The sequence below is a fragment of the Pristiophorus japonicus genome, chromosome 11 (genome assembly GCF_044704955.1).
Source record: "Pristiophorus japonicus isolate sPriJap1 chromosome 11, sPriJap1.hap1, whole genome shotgun sequence".
Classification (NCBI taxonomy): domain Eukaryota; kingdom Metazoa; phylum Chordata; class Chondrichthyes; family Pristiophoridae; genus Pristiophorus; species Pristiophorus japonicus.
Genome location: NC_091987.1, coordinates 155,403,536 through 155,420,721, shown reverse-complemented (window position 1 = coordinate 155,420,721; position 17,186 = coordinate 155,403,536).

The window sequence follows — 17,186 nt, the reverse complement described above, 5'->3', positions numbered from 1 at the left end:
AATGTTCCCAATGTTGGGGAAGTCCAGAACCAGGGGTCACAGTCTAAGGATAAGGGGTAAGCCATTTAGGACCGAGATAAGGAGAAACTTCTTCACCCAGAGAGTGGTGAACCTGTGGAATTCTCTACCACAGAAAGTAGTTGAGGCCAATTCACTAAATATATTCAAAAGGGAGTTAGATGAAGTCCTTACTACTCGGGGGATCAAGGGGTATGGCGTGAAAGCAGGAAGTGGGTACTGAAGTTTCATGTTCAGCCATGAACTCATTGAATGGCGGTGCAGGCTAGAAGGGCTGAATGGCCTGCTCCTGCACCTATTTTCTATGTTTCTATGATTGCGGTTGGGGTCGCAAGGATAGCGGTTAGGTTCGTAAGGCGTGCGGTTGGGGTCGCAAGGAGTGCGGCTGGGGTCGCAAGGAGTCGGTTGGGGTCGGAAGGAGTGCGGTTGGGGTCGGAAGGAGTGCGGTTGGGGTCGGAAGGAGTGCGGTTGGGGTCGGAAGGAGTGCGGTTGGGGTCGGAAGGAGTGCGGTTGGGGTCGGAAGGAGTGCGGTTGTGTTGGAAAGGAGTGAGTTTGCTGTTGCAAGGCGTGCGGTTGGGGTTGCAAGAAGTGTGGTTGGGGATGCAAGGCGTGCGGTTGGAGTTGCAAGGCGTGGGGGTTGGGGTCGCAAGCCGTGCGGTTGGGGTCGCAAGGATTGCGGTTGGGGTCGCAAGGCGTGCGGATGGGGTAGCAAGGCGTGCGGATGGGGTAGCAAGGCGTGCGGTTGTTGTTGCAAGGCGTGCGGTTGGGGTAGTAAGGCGTGCGGTTGTTGTTGCAAGGAGTGCGGCTGGGGTCGCAAGGATAGCGGTTAGGTTCGTAAGGCGTCGGTTGGGGTCGCAAGGAGTGCGGCTGGGGTCGCAAGGAGTCGGTTGGGGTCGCAAGGATAGCGGTTAGGTTCGCAAGGAATGCGTTTGGGGTCGCAAGGAGTGTGGTCGGGGTTGCAAGGCGTGCGGTTGTTGTTGCAAGGCGTGCGGTTGGTGTTGCAAGGAGTGCGGTTGGGTTAGTAAGGCGTGCGATTGGGGTCGCAAGGCGTGCGGTTGGGGTCGCAAGGAATGCGGTTGGGGTTGCAAGGCGTGCGGTTGGGGTTGCAAGGAGTGCGGTTGGGGTTGCAAGGCGTGCGGTTGGCGTTGCAAGGCATGCGGTTGGGGTAGCAAAGAGTGCGGTTGGGGTTGCAAGGCGTGCGGTTGGGGTCGCAAAGCGTGCGGTTGGGGTCGCAAAGTGTGCGGTTGGGGTCACAAGGAGTGCGGCTGGGGTCGCAAGGAGTGCGGTTGAGGTCGCAAGGAGTGCGGTTGGGGTAGCAAAGAGTCCGGTTGGGGTTGCAAGGAGTGTGGTTGGGGTTGAAAGGAGAGTTGGGTTGGGAATGCAAGGCATGCGGCTGCGGTTGCAAGGAGTGCGGCTGGGGTTGAAAGGAGTGTGGTTGGGGTTGCAAGGAGTGCGGTTGGGGTCGCAAGGCGTGCGGTTGGGGATGCAAGGAGTGCGGTTGGGGTTGCAAGTTGTGCGGTTGGGGTTGCAAGGAGTGCGGTTGTGGTTGTAAGGAGTGCGGTTGGGGTTGTAAGGAGTGCGGTTGGGGTCGCAAGGCGTGCGGTTGGGGTCGCAAGGCGTGCGGTTGGGGTCGAAAGGATTGCGGTTTGGTTCGCAAGGAGTGCGGTTGGGGTGGCAAGGAGTGATGTTGCTGTTGCAAGGCGTGCGGTTGGTGTTGCAAGGCGTGCGGTTGGGGTCGCAAAGTGTGCGGTTGGGGTCACAAGGAGTGCAGTTGGGGTCACAAGGAGTGCAGTTGGGGTCACAAGACGTGTGGTTAGGGTAGCAAAGAGTCCGGTTGGGGTTGCAAGGAGTGTGGTTGGGGTTGAAAGGAGAGTTGGGTTGGGAATGCAAGGCATGCGGCTGCGGTTGCAAGGAGTGCAGTTGGGGTTGAAAGGAGTGCGGTTGGGGTTGAAAGGAGTGCGGTTGGGGTTGAAAGGATTGCGGTTGGGGTGGCAAGGAGTGAGGTTGCTGTTGCAAGGCGTGCGGTTGGTGTTGCAAGGAGTGCGGTTGGGTTAGTAAGGCGTGCGATTGGGGTCGCAAGGCGTGCGGTTGGGGTCGAAAGGAATGCGTTTGGGGTTGCAAGGCGTGCGGTTGGGGTCGCAAGGAATGCGGTTGGGGTCGCAAGGCGTGCGGTTGGGGTTGCAAGGAGTGCGGTTGGGGTTGCAAAGCGTGCGGTTGGCGTTGCAAGGCGTTCGGTTGGGTTTGCAAGGCATGCGGTTGGGGTAGCAAGGAGTGCGGTTGGGGTTGCAAGTTGTGCAGTTGGGGTTGCAAGGCGTGCGGTTGGGGTCGCAAAGTGTGCGGTTGGGGTCACAAGGAGTGCAGTTGGGGTCACAATGAGTGCGGTTACGGTCACAAGACGTGTGGTTAGGGTCGCAAGGAGTGCGGCTGGGGTCGCAAAGAGTGCGGTTACGGTCGCAAGGAGTGCAGTTAGGCTCGCAAGGAGTGCGGTTGAGGTCGCAAGGAGTACGGTTGGGGTCGCAAGGAGTACGGTTGGGGTCGCAAGGATTGCGGTTGGGGTTGAAAGGAGAGTTGGGTTGGGAATGCAAGGCATGCGGCTGCGGTTGCAAGGAGTGCGGCTGGGGTTGAAAGGAGTGTGGTTGGGGTTGCAAGGAATGCAGTTGGGGTTGCAAGAAGTGCGGTTGGGGTTGCAAGGAGTGCGGTTGGGGTTGAAAGGAGTGCGGTTGGGGATGCAAGAAGTGCGGTTGGGGATGCAAGGAGTGCGGTTGGGGTTGAAAGGAGTGCGGTTGGGGTTGTAAGGAGTGCGGTTGGGGTTGTAAGGAGTGCGGTTGGGGTTGTAAGGAGTGCGGTTGGGGTTGTAAGGAGTGCGGTTGGGTTCACAAGGAGAGCGGTTGGGGTCGCAAGGCGTGCGGTTGGGGTCGCAAGGATTGCGGTTTGGTTCGCAAGGCGTGCGGTTGGAGTTGCAAGGAGTGCGGTTGGGGTTGCAAGGAGTGCGGTTGGAGTTGCAAGGAGTGCGGTTGGAGTTGCAAGGAGTGCGGTTGGGGTGGCAAGGAGTGCGGTTGGGGTGGCAAGGAGTGAGGTTGCTGTTGCAAGGCGTGCGGTTGGTGTTGCAAGGCGTGCGGTTGGTGTCGCAAGGATTGCGGTTGGGGTCGCAAGGATAGCGGTTAGGTTCGTAAGGCGTGCGGTTGGGGTCGCAAGGAGTGCGGCTGGGGTCGCAAGGAGTCGGTTGGGGTCGGAAGGAGTGCGGTTGGGGTCGGAAGGAGTGCGGTTGGGGTCGGAAGGAGTGCGGTTGGGGTCGGAAGGAGTGCGGTTGGGGTCGGAAGGAGTGCGGTTGGGGTCGGAAGGAGTGCGGTTGGGGTCGGAAGGAGTGCGGTTGGGGTCGGAAGGAGTGCGGTTGGGGTCGGAAGGAGTGCGGTTGGGGTCGGAAGGAGTGCGGTTGTGTTGGAAAGGAGTGAGTTTGCTGTTGCAAGGCGTGCGGTTGGGGTTGCAAGAAGTGTGGTTGGGGATGCAAGGCGTGCGGTTGGAGTTGCAAGGCGTGGGGGTTGGGGTCGCAAGCCGTGCGGTTGGGGTCGCAAGGATTGCGGATGGGGTAGCAAGGCGTGCGGATGGGGTAGCAAGGCGTGCGGTTGTTGTTGCAAGGCGTGCGGTTGGGGTAGCAAGGCGTGCGGATGGGGTAGCAAGGCGTGCGGTTGTTGTTGCAAGGCGTGCGGTTGTTGTTGCAAGGCGTGCGGTTGGGGTAGTAAGGCGTGCGGATGGGTAGCAAGGCGTGCGGTTGTTGTTGCAAGGAGTGCGGCTGGGGTCGCAAGGATAGCGGTTAGGTTCGTAAGGCGTCGGTTGGGGTCGCAAGGAGTGCGGTTGGGGTCACAAGGAGTGCAGTTGGGGTCACAATGAGTGCGGTTACGGTCACAAGACGTGTGGTTAGGGTCGCAAGGAGTGCGGGTGGTTTCACAAGGAGTGCGGTTGGGTTCGCAAGGAGTGCGGCTGGGGTTGCAAGGAGTGCGGCTGGGGTTGCAAGGAGTGCGGTTGGAGTTGCAAGGAGTGCGGTTGGAGTTGCAAGGAGTGCGGTTGGGGTCGCAAGGAGTCGGCTGGGGTCGCAAGGAGTGCGGTTGAAGTTGTCAGGAGTGCGGCTGGGGTCGCAAGGAGTGCGGTTGGGGTCGCAAGGAGTGCGGCTGGGGTCGCAAGGAGTGCGGTTGAAGTTGTCAGGAGTGCGGATGGGGTCGCAAGGAGTGTGGTCGGGGTTGCAAGGCGTGTGGTTGTTGTTGCAAGGAGTGCAGCTGGGGTCGCAAGGATAGCGGTTAGGTTCGTAAGGAGTGTGGTCGGGGTTGCAAGGAGTGCGGTTGTTGTTGCAAGGAGTGCGGTTGGGGTCGCAAGGAGTGCGGTTGGGGTCGCAAAGAGTGCGATTGGGGTTGCAAGGAGTGCGGCTGGAGTTGCAAGAAATGCGGTTGGGTTTGCAAGACGTGCGGTTGCGGATGCAAGGAGTGCGGTTGGGATTGCAAGAAGTGCGGCTGGGGTCGCAAGGAGTCGGTTGGGGTCGCAAGGAGTCGGTTGTTGTTGCAAGGAGTCGGTTGGGGTCGCAAGGAGTGCGGTTGAAGTTGTCAGGACTGCGGATGGGGTCGCAAGGAGTGTGGTCGGGGTTGCAAGGCGTGTGGTTGTTGTTGCAAGGCGTGCAGTTGGGGTAGCAAGGCGTGCGGTTGGGATAGCAAGGAGTGCGGTTGTTGTTGCAAGGAGTGCGGCTGGGGTCGCAAGGATAGCGGTTAGGTTCGTAAGGAGTGCGGTTGCGGTTGCGGTTGCAAGGAGTGCGGTTGCGTTTGCAAGGAGTGCGGATGGGGTTGCAAGACGTGCGGTTGCGGTTGCAAGGAGTGCGGTTGAAGTTGTCAGGAGTGCGTTCGGGTAGCAAGGAGTGTGGTTGGGGTCGCAAGGCGTGCGGTTGGGGTCGCAAGGAGTGCGGCTGGTGTCGCAAGGATAGCGGTTAGGTTCGCAAGGAGTGCGTTTGGGGTCGCAAGGAGTGTGGTCGGGGTTGCAAGGCGTGCGGTTGTTGTTGCAACGCCTGCGGTTGGGGTAGCAAGGCGTGCGGTTGTTGTTGCAAGGAGTGCGGTTGGGGTGCAAGGAGTGCGGTTGCGGTTGCAAGGAGTGCGGTTGGAGTTGCAAGGAGTGCGGTTGGGGTTGCAAAGAGTGCGGTTGGGGTTGCAAAGAATGCGGTTCGGGTTGGAAGGAGTGCGGTTCGGGTTGGAAGGAGTGCGGTTGGAGTTGCAAGGAGTGCGGTTCGGGTTGGAAGGAGTGCGGTTGCGGTTGCAAGGCGTGCGGTTGGAGTGCAAGGAGTGCGGTTGGGGTCGCAAGGACTGCGGTTGGGGTCGCAAGGAGTGCGGTTAGGTTCGCAAGGAGTGCGGTTGGGGTCGCAAGGAGTGCAGTTGCAGTTGCAAGGAGAGTTGGGTGGGGAATGCAAGGCATGCGGCTGCGGTTGCAAGGAGTGCGGCTGGGGTTGCAAGGCGTGCGGTTGGGTTAGCAGGGAGTGTGGTTGGGGTCGCAAGGAGTGCGGCTGGGGTTGCAAGGCGTGCGGTTGCGGTTGCGGTTGCAAGGAGTGCGGCTAGGGTTCTAAGGCGTGCGGTTGAAGTTGCAAGGGGTGCGGTTGGGATTGCAAGAAGTGCGGCTGGGGTCGCAAGGAGTCGGTTGGGGTCGCAAGGATAGCGGTTGAAATTGTCAGGAGTGCGGATGGGGTCGCAAGGAGTGCGGCTGGGGTAGCAAGGCGTGCGGTTGGGATAGCAAGGAGTGCGTTTGTTGTTGCAAGGAGTGCGGTTGGGGTAGCAAGGCGTGCGGTTGTTGTTGCAAGGAGTGCGGCTGGGGTCGCAAGGAGTGCGGTTGGGGTCGCAAGGAGTGCGGTTGGGGTCGCAAGGAGTGCGGTTGGGGTCGCAAGGAGTGCGGTTGCGGTTGCAAGGAGTGCGGTTGGGGTTGCAAGGCGTGCGGTTGTTGTTGCAAGGAGTGCGGCTGGGGTCGCAAGGAGTGCGGTTGGGGTCGCAAGGAGTGCGGATGGGGTTGCAAGACGTGCGGCTGGGGTTGCAAGACGTGCGGCTGGGGTTGCAAGGAGTGCGGTTGGGGTTGCAAGGAGTGCGGATGGGGTTGCTAGGAGTGCGGCTGGGGTTGCTAGGAGTGCGGTTGGGGTTGCAAGGCGTGGGGTTTGGGGTTGCAAGGAGTGCGGCTGGGGTTTCAAGGAGTGCGGCTGCGGTTGCAAGGAGTGCGGCTGCGGTTGCAAGGAGTGCGGCTGCGGTTGCAAGGAGTGCGGTTGAAGTTGCAAGGGGTGCGGTTGGGATTGCAAGAAGTGCGGCTGGGGTCGCAAGGAGTCGGTTGGGGTCGCAAGGATTGCGGTTGAAGTTGTCAGGAGTGCGGCTGGGGTCGCAAGGAGTGCGGCTGGGGTCGCAAGGAGTACGGTTGAAGTTGTCAGGAGTGCGGCTGGGGTCGCAAGGAGTGCGGCTGGGGTCGCAAGGAGTACGGTTGAAGTTGTCAGGAGTGCGGCTGGGGTCGCAAGGAGTGCGGCTGGGGTCGCATGGAGTCGGTTGGGGTCGCAAGGAGTGCGGTTGAAGTTGTCAGGAGTGCGGATGGGGTCGCAAGGAGTGTGGTCGGGGTTGCAAGGCGTGTGGTTGTTGTTGCAAGGCGTGCGGTTGGGGTAGCAAGGCGTGCGGTTGTTGTTGCAAGGAGTGTGGCTGGGGTCGCAAGGAGTGCGGTTAGGTTCGCAAGGAGTGCGTTTGGGGTCGCAAGGAATGTGGTCGGGGTTGCAAGGCGTGCGGTTGTTGTTGCAACGCCTGCGGTTGGGGTAGCAAGGCGTGCGGTTGTTGTTGCAAGGAGTGCGGTTGTTGTTGCAAGGAGTGCGGTTGGGGTGCAAGGAGTGCGGTTGCGGTTGCAAGGAGTGCGGTTGGAGTTGCAAGGAGTGCGGTTGGGGTTGCAAAGAGTGCGGTTGGGGTTGCAAAGAATGCGGTTGGAGTTGCAAGGAGTGCGGTTCGGGTTGGAAGGAGTGCGGTTGCGGTTGCAAGGCGTGCGGTTGGAGTGCAAGGAGTGCGGTTGGGGTCGCAAGGACTGCGGTTGGGGTCGCAAGGAGTGCGGTTAGGTTCGCAAGGAGTGCGGTTGGGGTCGCAAGGAGTGCAGTTGCAGTTGCAAGGAGAGTTGGGTGGGGAATGCAAGGCATGCGGCTGCGGTTGCAAGGAGTGCGGCTGGGGTTGCAAGGCGTGCGGTTGGGGTAGCAAGGAGTGTGGTTGGGGTCGCAAGGAGTGCGGTTGGGGTTCTAAGGCGTGCGGTTGAAGTTGCAAGGGGTGCGGTTGGGATTGCAAGAAGTGCGGCTGGGGTCGCAAGGAGTCGGTTGGGGTCGCAAGGATAGCGGTTGAAGTTGTCACGAGTGCGGATGGGGTCGCAAGGAGTGCGGCTGGGGTAGCAAGGCGTGCGGTTGGGATAGCAAGGAGTGCGGTTGTTGTTGCAAGGAGTGCGGTTGGGGTAGCAAGGCGTGCGGTTGTTGTTGCAAGGAGTGCAGTTGGGGTAGCAAGGCGTGCGGTTGTTGTTGCAAGGAGTGCAGTTGGGGTAGCAAGGCGTGCGGTTGTTGTTGCAAGGAGTGCGGATGGGGTTGCAAGACGTGCGGCTGGGGTTGCAAGGAGTGCGGCTGGGGTTTCAAGGAGTGCGGCTGCGGTTGCAAGGAGTGCGGCTGCGGTTGCAAGGAGTGCGGCTGGGCTTCCAAGATGTCCGGCTCGAGTTGCAAGGCATGCGGTTGCGGATGCAAGGCGTGCGGTTGAAGTTGTCAGGAGTGCGGATGGGGTCGCAAGGAGTGTGGTCGGGGTTGCAAGGCGTGTGGTTGTTGTTGCAAGGCGTGCGGTTGGGGTAGCAAGGAGTGCGGTTGGGGTAGCAAGGCGTGCGGTTGTTGTTGCAAGGAGTGTGGCTGGGGTCGCAAGGAGTGCGGTTAGGTTCGTAAGGAGTGCGGTTGCGTTTGCAAGGAGTGCGGATGGGGTTGCAAGACGTGCGGTTGGGGTTGCAAGGAGTGCGGTTGAAGTTGTCAGGAGTGCGGTTCGGGTAGCAAGGAGTGCGGTTGGGGTCGCAAGGAGTGCGGTTGGTGTCGCAAGGAGTGCGGCTGGGGTCGCAAGGATAGCGGTTAGGTTCGCAAGGAGTGCGTTTGGGGTCGCAAGGAGTGTGGTCGGGGTTGCAAGGCATGCGGTTGGGGTAGCAAGGCGTGCGGTTGTTGTTGCAAGGAGTGCGGTTGGGGTAGCAAGGCGTGAGGTTGGGGTGCAAGGAGTGCGGTTGCGGTTGCAAGGAGTGCGGTTGGAGTTGCAAAGAGTGCGGTTGGGGTTGCAAGGAGTGTGGTTCGGGTTGGAAGGAGTGCGGTTGCGGTTGCAAGGCGTGCGGTTGGAGTGCAAGGAGTGCGGTTGGGGTCGCAAGGACTGCGGTTGGGGTCGCAAGGAGTGCGGCTAGGGATCTAAGGCGTGCGGTTGATGTTGCAAGGGGTGCGGTTGGGATTGCAAGAAGTGCGGCTGGGGTCGCAAGGAGTCGGTTGGGGTCGCAAGGATAGCGGTTGAAGTTGTCAGGAGTGCGGATGGGGTCGTAAGGAGTGCGGCTGGGGTAGCAAGGCGTGCGGTTGGGATAGCAAGGAGTGCGGTTGTTGTAGCAAGGCGTGCGGTTGTTGTTGCAATGAGTGCGGTTGGCGTTGCAAGGAGTGCGGTTGGGGTCGCAAGGAGTGATGTTGGGGTAGCAAGGAGTGCGGTTGGGGTTGCAAGGAGAGTGGTTGGGGTTGCAAGGAGTGCGGTTGGGGTAGCAAGGAGTGCGGTTGGGGTTGTAAGGAGTGCGGTTGGCGTTGCAAGGCATGCGGTTGGGGTCGCAAGGAGTGCGGTTGGGGTCGCAAGGAGTGCGGTTGGGGTCGCAAAGAGTGCGGTTGGGGTTGCAAGGAGTGCGGTTGGGGTCGCAAGGCGTGCGGTTGGGGTCGCAAGGATTGCGGTTTGGTTCGCAAGGCGTGCGGTTGGAGTTGCAAGGAGTGCAGTTGGGGTTGCAAGGAGTGCGGTTGGAGTTGCAAGGAGTGCGGTTGGGGTGGCAAGGAGTGCGGTTGGGGTGGCAAGGAGTGCGGTTGGGGTGGCAAGGAGTGAGGTTCTGTTGCAAGGCGTGCGATTGGGGTCGCAAGGCGTGCGGTTGGGGTCGCAAGGAATGCGGTTGGGGTCGCAAGGCGTGCGGTTGGGGTCGCAAGGAGTGCGGTTGGGGTCGCAAGGAATGCGGTTGGGGTCGCAAGGCGTGCGGTTGGGGTTGCAAGGAGTGCGGTTGGGGTTGCAAGGCGTGCAGTTGGGGTTGCAAGGCGTGCGGTTGGCGTTGCAAGGAGTACGGTTCGGGTTGCAAGTTGTGTGGTTGCGGTTGCAAGGCGTGCGGTTGGGTTTGCAAGGCATGCGGTTGGGGTAGCAAGGAGTGCGGTTGGGGTTGCAAGTTGTGCGGTTGGGGTTGCAAGGCGTGCGGTTGGGGTCGCAAAGTGTGCGGTTGGGGTCACAAGGAGTGCAGTTGGGGTCACAATGAGTGCGGTTACGGTCACAAGACGTGCGGTTAGGGTCGCAAGGAGTGCGGCTGGGGTCGCAAGGAGTGCGGTTACGGTCGCAAGGAGTGCGGTTGGGGTTGAAAGGAGAGTTGGGTTGGGAATGCAAGGCATGCGGCTGCGGTTGCAAGGAGTGCGGCTGGGGTTGAAAGGAGTGTGGTTGGGGTTGCAAGGAGTGTGGTTGGGGTTGCAAGGAATGCAGTTGGGGTTGCAAGGAGTGCAGTTGGGGTTGCAAGGAGTGCAGTTGGGGTTGAAAGGAGTGCGGTTGGGGTAGCAAGGAGTGCGGTTGGGGTTGCAAGGCGTGCGGTTGGGGTTGCAAGGCGTGCGGTTGGGGTTGAAAGTTGTGCGGTTGGGGTTGCAAGGAGTGCGGTTGTGGTTGTAAGGAGTGCGGTTGGGATTGTAAGGAGTGCGGTTGGGTTCACAAGGAGTGCGGTTGGGGTCGCAAGGCGTGCGGTTGGGGTCGCAAGGATTGCGGTTTGGTTCGCAAGGCGTGCAGTTGGAGTTGCAAGGAGTGCGGTTGGGGATGCAAGGAGTGCGGTTGGGGTTGCAAGGAGTGCGGTTGGAGTTGCAAGGAGTGCGGTTGGAGTTGCAAGGAGTGCGGTTGGAGTTGCAAGGAGTGCGGTTGGGGTGGCAAGGAGTGCGGTTGGGGTGGCAAGGAGTGAGGTTGCTGTTGCAAGGCGTGCGGTTGCTGTTGCAAGGATTGCGGTTGGGGTCGCAAGGATAGCGGTTAGGTTCGTAAGGCGTGCGGTTGGGGTCGCAAGGAGTGCGGCTGGGGTCGCAAGGAGTCGGTTGGGGTCGGAAGGAGTGCGGTTGGGGTCGGAAGGAGTGCGGTTGGGGTCGGAAGGAGTGCGGTTGGGGTCGGAAGGAGTGCGGTTGGGGTCGGAAGGAGTGCGGTTGGGGTCGGAAGGAGTGCGGTTGGGGTCGGAAGGAGTGCGGTTGGGGTTGGAAGGAATGCGTTTGCTGTTGCAAGGCGTGCGGTTGGGGTTGCAAGAAGTGTGGTTGGGGATGCAAGGCGTGCGGTTGGAGTTGCAAGGCGTGGGGGTTGGGGTCGCAAGCCGTGCGGTTGGGGTCGCAAGGATTGCGGATGGGGTAGCAAGGCGTGCGGATGGGGTAGCAAGGCGTGCGGTTGTTGTTGCAAGGCGTGCAGTTGGGGTTGCAAGGCGTGCGGTTGGCGTTGCAAGGAGTACGGTTCGGGTTGCAAGTTGTGCGGTTGCGGTTGCAAGGCGTGCGGTTGGGTTTGCAAGGCATGCGGTTGGGGTAGCAAGGAGTGCGGTTGGGGTTGCAAGTTGTGCGGTTGGGGTTGCAAGGCGTGCGGTTGGGGTTGCAAGTTGTGCGGTTGGGGTTGCAAGGCGTGCGGTTGGGGTCGCAAAGTGTGCGGTTGGGGTCACAAGGAGTGCAGTTGGGGTCACAATGAGTGCGGTTACGGTCACAAGACGTGTGACCCCAGGGGTATTCAACATTCAGGAAGGATAGAATAAAAGGAAAAGGAGGTGGGGTAGCATTGCTGGTTAAAGAGGAGATTAATGCAATAGTTAGGAAAGACATTAGCTTGGATGATGTGGAATCTATATGGGTAGAGCTGCAGAACACCAAAGGGCAAAAAACGTTAGTAGGAGTTGTGTACAGACCTCCAAACAGTAATAGGGATGTTGGGGAGGGCATCAAACAGGAAATTAGGGGTGCATGCAATAAAGGTGCAGCAGTTATAATGGGTGACTTTAATATGCACATAGATTGGGCTAGCCAAACTGGAAGCAATACGGTGGAGGAGGATTACTGGAGTGCATAAGGGATGGTTTTCTAGACCAATATGTTGAGGAACCAACTAGGGGGGAGGCCATCTTAGACTGGGTGTTGTGTAATGAGAGAGGATTAATTAGCAATCTCATTGTGCGAGGCCCCTTGGGGAAGAGTGACCATAATATGGTGGAATTCTGCATTAGGATGGAGAATGAAACAGTAATTTCAGAGACCATGGTCCAGAACTTAAAGAAGGGTAACTTTGAAGGTATGAGGCGTGAATTGGCTAGGATAGATTGGCGAATGATACTTAGGGGGTTGACTGTGGATGGGCAATGGCAGACATTTAGAGACCGCATGGATGAAGTACAACAATTGTACATTCCTGTCTGGCGTAAAAATAAAAAGGGGAAGGTGGCTCAACCGTGGCTATCTAGGGAAATCAGGGATAGTATTAAAGCCAAGGAAGTGGCATACAAATTGGCCAGAAATAGCAGCGAACCTGGGGACTGGGAGAAATTTAGAACTCAGCAGAGGAGGACAAAGGGTTTGATTAGGACAGGGAAAATGGAGTACGAGAAGAAGCTTGCAGGGAACATTAAGGCGGATTGCAAAAGTTTCTATCGGTATGTAAAGAGAAAAAGGTTGGTGAAGACAAACGTAGGTCCCCTGCAGTCAGAATCAGGGGAAGTCATAACGGGGAGCAAAGAAATGGCGGATCAATTGAACAAGTACTTTGGTTCGGTATTCACTAAGGAGGATACAAACAACCTTCCGGATATAAAAGGGGTCAGAGGGTCTAGTAAGGAAGAGGAACTGAGGGAAATCTTTATTAGTCGGGAAATTGTGTTGGGGAAATTGATGGGATTGAAGGCCGATAAATCCCCAGGGCCTGATGGACTGCATCCTAGAGTACTTAAGGAGGTGGCCTTGGAAATAGCGGATGCATTGACAGTCATTTTCCAACATTCCATTGACTCTGGATCAGTTCCTATGGAGTGGAGGGTAGCCAATGTAACCCCACTTTTTAAAAAAGGAGGGAGAGAGAAAACAGGGAATTATAGACCGGTCAGCCTGACCTCAGTAGTGGGTAAAGTGATGGAATCAATTATTAAGGATGTCATAGCAGTGCATCTGGAAAATGGTGACATGATAGGTCCAAGTCAGCATGGATTTGTGAAAGGGAAATCATGCTTGACAAATCTTCTGGAATTTTTTGAGGATGTTTCCAGTAAAGTGGACAAGGGAGAACCAGTTGATGTGGTATATTTGGACTTTCAGAAGGCTTTCGACAAGGTCCCACACAAGAGATTAATGTGCAAAGTTAAAGCACATGGGATTGGGGGTAGTGTGCTGACGTGGATTGAGAACTGGTTGTCAGACAGGAAGCAAAGAGTAGGAGTAAACGGGTACTTTTCAGAATGGCAGGCAGTGACTAGTGGAGTGCCGCAAGGTTCTGTGCTGGGGCCCCAGCTGTTTACATTGTACATTAATGATTTAGACGAGGGGATTAAATGCAGTATCTCCAAATTTGCGGATGATACTAAGTTGGGTGGCAGTGTGAGCTGCGAGGAGGATGCTATTAGGCTGCAGAGTGACTTGGATAGGTTAGGTGAGTGGGCAAATGCATGGCAGATGAAGTATAATGTGGATAAATGTGAGGTTATCCACTTTGGTGGTAAAAACAGAGAGACAGACTATTATCTGAATGGTGACAGATTAGGAAAAGGGAAGGTGCAACGAGACCTGGGTGTCATGGTACATCAGTCATTGAAGGTTGGCATGCAGGTACAGCAGGCGGTTAAGAAAGCAAATGGCATGTTGGCCTTCATAGCGAGGGGATTTGAATACAGGGGCAGGGAGGTGTTGCTACAGTTGTACAGGGCCTTGGTGAGGCCACACCTGGAGTATTGTGTACAGTTTTGGTCTCCTAACTTGAGGAAGGACATTCTTGCTATTGAGGGAGTGCAGCGAAGGTTCACCAGACTGATTCCCGGGATGGCGGGACTGACCTATCAAGAAAGATTGGATCAATTGGGATTGTATTCACTGGAGTTCAGAAGAATGAGAGGGGACCTCATAGAAACGTTTAAAATTCTGACGGGTTTAGACAGGTTAGATGCAGAAAGAATGTTCCCAATGTTGGGGAAGTCCAGAACCAGGGGTCACAGTCTGAGGATAAGGGGTAAGCCATTTAGGACCGAGATGAGGAGAAACTTCTTCACCCAGAGAGTGGTGAACCTGTGGAATTCTCTACCACAGAAAGTAGTTGAGGCCAATTCACTAAATATATTCAAAAGGGAGTTAGATGAAGTCCTTACTACTCGGGGGATCAAGGGTTATGGCGAGAAAGCAGGAAGGGGGTACTGAAGTTTCATGTTCAGCCATGAACTCATTGAATGGCGGTGCAGGCTAGAAGGGCTGAATGGCCTGCTCCTGCACCTATTTTCTATGTTTCTATGTTTCTATGGAAGGTGGCTCAACCGTGGCTATCTAGGGAAATCAGGGATAGTATTAAAGCCAAGGAAATGGCATACAAATTGGCCAGAAATAGCAGCGAACCTGGGGACTGGGAGAAATTTAGAACTCAGCAGAGGAGTACAAAGGGTTTGATTCGGGCAGGGAAAATGGAGTACGAGAAGAAGCTTGCAGGGAACATTAAGGCGGATTGCAAAAGTTTCTATAGGTATGTAAAGAGAAAAAGGTTAGTAAAGACAAACGTAGGTCCCCTGCAGTCAGAATCAGGGGAAGTCATAACGGGGAACAAAGAAATGGCAGACCAATTAAACAAGTACTTTGGTTCAGTATTCACTAAGGAGGACACAAACAACCTTCCGGATATAAAAGTGGTCAGAGGGTCTATTAAGGAGGAGGAACTGAGGGAAATCTTTATTAGTCGGGAAATTGTGTTGGGGAAATTGATGGGATTGAAGGCCGATAAATCCCCAGGGCCTGATGGACTGCATCCCAGAGTACTTAAGGAGGTGGCCTTGGAAATAGCGGATGCATTGACAGTCATTTTCCAACATTCCATTGACTCTGGATCAGTTCCTATCGAGTGGAGGGTAGCCAATGTAACCCCACTTTTTAAAAAAGGAGGGAGAGAGAAAGCAGGGAATTATAGACCGGTCAGCCTGACCTCAGTAGTGGGTAAAATGATGGAATCAATTATTAAGGATGTCATAGCAGCGCATTTAGAAAATGGTGACATGATAGGTCCAAGTCAGCATGGATTTGTGAAAGGGAGATCATGCTTGACAAATCTTCTGGAATTTTTTGAGGATGTTTCCAGTAAAGTGGACAAGGGAGAACCAGTTGATGTGGTATATTTGGACTTTCAGAAGGCTTTCGACAAGGTCCCACACAGGAGATTAATGTGCAAAATTAAAGCACATGGGATTGGGGGTAGTGTGCTGACGTGGATTGAGAACTGGTTGTCAGACAGAAAGCAAAGAGTAGGAGTAAATGGGTACTTTTCGGAATGGCAGGCAGTGACTAGTGGGGTACCGCAGGGTTCTGTGCTGGGGCCCCAGCTGTTTACATTGTACATTAATGATTTAGACGAGGGGATTAAATGTAGTATCTCCAAATTTGCGGATGACACTAAGTTGGGTGGCAGTGTGAGCTGCGAGGAGGATGCTATGAGGCTACAGAGTGACTTGGATAGGTTAGGTGAGTGGGCAAATGCGTGGCAGATGAAGTATAATGTGGATAAATGTGAGGTTATCCACTTTGGTGGTAAAAACAGAGAGACAGACTATTATCTGAATGGTGACAGATTAGGAAAAGGGAAGGTGCAACGAGACCTGGGTGTCATGGTACATCAGTCATTGAAGGTTGGCATGCAGGTACAGCAGGCGGTTAAGAAAGCAAATGGCATGTTGGCCTTCATAGCGAGGGGATTTGAGTACAGGGGGAGGGAGGTGTTGCTACAGTTGTACAGGGCCTTGGTGAGGCCACACCTGGAGTATTGTGTACAGTTTTGGTCTCCTAACTTGAGGAAGGACATTCTTGCTATTGAGGGAGTGCAGCGAAGGTTCACCAGACTGATTCCCGGGATGGCGGGAGTGACCTATCAAGAAAGACTGGATCAACTGGGCTTGTATTCACTGGAGTTCAGAAGAGTGAGAGGGGACCTCATAGAAACGTTTAAAATTCTGACGGGTTTGGACAGGTTGGATGCAGGAAGAATGTTCCCAATGTTGGGGAAGTCCAGAACCAGGGGTCACAGTCTAAGGATAAGGGGTAAGCCATTTAGGACCGAGATAAGGAGAAACTTCTTCACCCAGAGAGTGGTGAACCTGTGGAATTCTCTACCACAGAAAGTAGTTGAGGCCAATTCACTAAATATATTCAAAAGGGAGTTAGATGAAGTCCTTACTACTCGGGGGATCAAGGGGTATGGCGTGAAAGCAGGAAGTGGGTACTGAAGTTTCATGTTCAGCCATGAACTCATTGAATGGCGGTGCAGGCTAGAAGGGCTGAATGGCCTGCTCCTGCACCTATTTTCTATGTTTCTATGATTGCGGTTGGGGTCGCAAGGATAGCGGTTAGGTTCGTAAGGCGTGCGGTTGGGGTCGCAAGGAGTGCGGCTGGGGTCGCAAGGAGTCGGTTGGGGTCGGAAGGAGTGCGGTTGGGGTCGGAAGGAGTGCGGTTGGGGTCGGAAGGAGTGCGGTTGGGGTCGGAAGGAGTGCGGTTGGGGTCGGAAGGAGTGCGGTTGGGGTCGGAAGGAGTGCGGTTGGGGTCGGAAGGAGTGCGGTTGTGTTGGAAAGGAGTGAGTTTGCTGTTGCAAGGCGTGCGGTTGGGGTTGCAAGAAGTGTGGTTGGGGATGCAAGGCGTGCGGTTGGAGTTGCAAGGCGTGGGGGTTGGGGTCGCAAGCCGTGCGGTTGGGGTCGCAAGGATTGCGGTTGGGGTCGCAAGGCGTGCGGATGGGGTAGCAAGGCGTGCGGATGGGGTAGCAAGGCGTGCGGTTGGGGTAGTAAGGCGTGCGGTTGTTGTTGCAAGGAGTGCGGCTGGGGTCGCAAGGATAGCGGTTAGGTTCGTAAGGCGTCGGTTGGGGTCGCAAGGAGTGCGGCTGGGGTCGCAAGGAGTCGGTTGGGGTCGCAAGGATAGCGGTTAGGTTCGCAAGGAATGCGTTTGGGGTCGCAAGGAGTTTGGTCGGGGTTGCAAGGCGTGCGGTTGTTGTTGCAAGGCGTGCGGTTGGTGTTGCAAGGAGTGCGGTTGGGTTAGTAAGGCGTGCGATTGGGGTCGCAAGGCGTGCGGTTGGGGTCGCAAGGAATGCGGTTGGGGTTGCAAGGCGTGCGGTTGGGGTTGCAAGGAGTGCGGTTGGGGTCGCAAGGAATGCGGATGGGGTTGCAAGGCGTGCGGTTGGGGTTGCAAGGAGTGCGGTTGGGGTTGCAAGGCGTGCGGTTGGCGTTGCAAGGAGTACGGTTCGGGTTGCAAGTTGTGCGGTTGCGGTTGCAAGGCGTGCGGTTGGGGTTGCAAGGAGTGCGGTTGGGGTTGCAAGGCGTGCGGTTGGCGTTGCAAGGCATGCGGTTGGGGTAGCAAAGAGTGCGGTTGGGGTTGCAAGGCGTGCGGTTGGGGTCGCAAAGCGTGCGGTTGGGGTCGCAAAGTGTGCGGTTGGGGTCACAAGGAGTGCGGCTGGGGTCGCAAGGAGTGCGGTTGAGGTCGCAAGGAGTGCGGTTGGGGTAGCAAAGAGTCCGGTTGGGGTTGCAAGGAGTGTGGTTGGGGTTGAAAGGAGAGTTGGGTTGGGAATGCAAGGCATGCGGCTGCGGTTGCAAGGAGTGCGGCTGGGGTTGAAAGGTGTGTGGTTGGGGTTGCAAGGAGTGCGGTTGGGGTCGCAAGGAGTGCGGTTGGGGTTGCAAGTTGTGCGGTTGGGGTTGCAAGGAGTGCGGTT